The following is a 1971-nucleotide window of genomic DNA, read 5'->3' on the forward strand; positions in this document are numbered from 1 at the left end:
AATGAGCTAGCCAAGAGTTGAACCTAGAATCTTCTGGTCTGTGGTCAGACGTGTTCTCCATTGAGCCACTAGCCTTATGTGAAGAAAGGCTTTACTCTAACACAGGTTGTATTTTACTGTAGTACAAGTTGTATATCGTAAACATCTTAGGCCAAAAGAACACACAGTTTACATTAGGCTTACTACCAAAACAAGGCTTTACTGACTGCTTATGTTGGACTTTAAAATCTAGTGACCTTCTATTTGTTGCAGCCTGGGCCTTCACCAGCTCTACCTGTTGCAGCTAACCTCCACTAAAAATTTAAGCAAAATGCTTCTGGCAATATTTTGGGGAGCATCCAGCTCAGAGTTGGCAACTTCGGGAGAGGAGCGTCTTTTTTGGTCAAAACCTTCTTTGTTGATGAGGATGTAAAACTGGCCTATCTGTCAAAAATGAGCTTTGGGTTCAAGCACTTGGGGAGCTTGAACTTTGACAGTTCCCAGCTTGTCACTGAACATGCTGAATAATTCACTTTCACCTGAGATTGCCAATATGGATGTTATCTCAGATGTTGGACGTATCAGCATTGACAAGGTCCTGGGTAGCTCAGTCGGCAGAGCATCAGACTTTTAATCTGAGGGTCCAGGGTTCAAGTCCCTGTTCAAGTGGCTGATGCTGACCACCATACATTTCTCAAAAAATGTCCCTTTGCCCCCCTGCAGCAGTCCTTCGAATCTATATTTAATTTAAATAGTTTTCAACAATGATTGTTTTTCCTCTGTTTAATTTGAAAAACTGATATTCAAAAACATCCCTCACATCCACTTTAGTTCAGGTGGGAGAGCGTTAGTGTGATCATCTGAAGGTTTAACCACAATACCTAAAACACAAATTGTTAGACAGTGTATCTGTATGAAAAAGTTGTGGTTAATATTTTGCTGTAGGTGTGTTAGATGCACCTTCACCTCACACTGAGCTCAGCTTTATTACTCTCAGTTTCAAGTTATACAGTCCAAGACAAACCCCTAAGGCAACACATTTGTGTTTGAAACAGCCCGATGGAAGGCTCAGTTAAAGACCAAACATTGGCTTAAGGAACGATACACTGTTAAACCACGTAACGCTTGTCCAAATTAAAAAGAGAGGAAAGGTGTGTCACTACTGATGCTAGGATTCCACCTGCAAGGCTGGCAGGTCAGGGAGACCATTTCAGTATTGTAAGAGCCACAGAAGGCTTTTTAGTAAGAAGATTTGATTCAGAAACTCAGCGAGTTGTGCTGAAACCCGGGATCGAACCAGGGACCTTCAGATCTTCAGTCTGACGCTCTCCCAACTGAGCTATTTCAGCTACGCAAACACCTTCATGGGTTTACACATTCAAATGTAACCAAGGTCTGCCCTATTGGTGACTTTTGAGGGGTGGAAGGAGGTCTTTCCAAGGGGTCTCAAAGTCTAGTATTGGTCAGCAGAACAGGTACTTGAGTCCCGGAAGCTCAAAAAGAATGTCTTGCGCTCCATGACTGAGCATTTCAGGGTCTCTAAAAAATGTACCTAAATGCTTCTGAAGAATGTTTTACTACGGAGAATGTTATGATTATTGCAAACATTTGGCAGATTTTTCAGAAATGTTCAAAAGTTCTTAGCAGGCTAATAATTAAGTCTTCAAGTGTAGATGAACCATGCTTAGAAGAAAGGTAGTTTAAAACGGTATAAGAACAGATACAACTACCGGTTATACATTCGCAATAATAAAGAGAAAAAAAACACATATTTCAGTTAATATATTTAAAAAAAAAAAAAAAAGCAAAATAACTTCCCCCCAAAATTGTACAGAATACTGTTTCAGTTGAGTTAACAAACAACAGCACGCTGGCTAGGAGTTGAACCTAGAATCTTCTAGTCCGTAGTGAGACACATAATCCATTGCATCACTATCCCTACAGAAAGAAACATCTTACTGTAGGACAGGTTGTGTTTCGTAAATATCTTAC

General features: G+C 40.3%; 2 non-coding genes across 2 annotated transcripts; one reads left to right on the plus strand and one right to left on the minus strand.

Moving 5' to 3' along the window:
• Nucleotides 1–575: 575 nt before the first annotated feature.
• On the plus strand, nucleotides 576–648 carry trnak-uuu (transfer RNA lysine (anticodon UUU)). Its single transcript has one exon. It is a non-coding gene; the product is annotated as a tRNA-Lys (tRNA).
• A 607-nt stretch (nucleotides 649–1255) lies between these two features.
• Nucleotides 1256–1328, minus strand: trnaf-gaa (transfer RNA phenylalanine (anticodon GAA)). Its single transcript has one exon. It is a non-coding gene; the product is annotated as a tRNA-Phe (tRNA).
• Between the last annotated feature and the right edge of the window lie 643 nt (nucleotides 1329–1971).

The sequence above is a fragment of the Nerophis ophidion genome, unplaced genomic scaffold (assembly GCF_033978795.1).
Source record: "Nerophis ophidion isolate RoL-2023_Sa unplaced genomic scaffold, RoL_Noph_v1.0 HiC_scaffold_201, whole genome shotgun sequence".
Taxonomy (NCBI): Eukaryota; Metazoa; Chordata; class Actinopteri; order Syngnathiformes; family Syngnathidae; genus Nerophis; species Nerophis ophidion.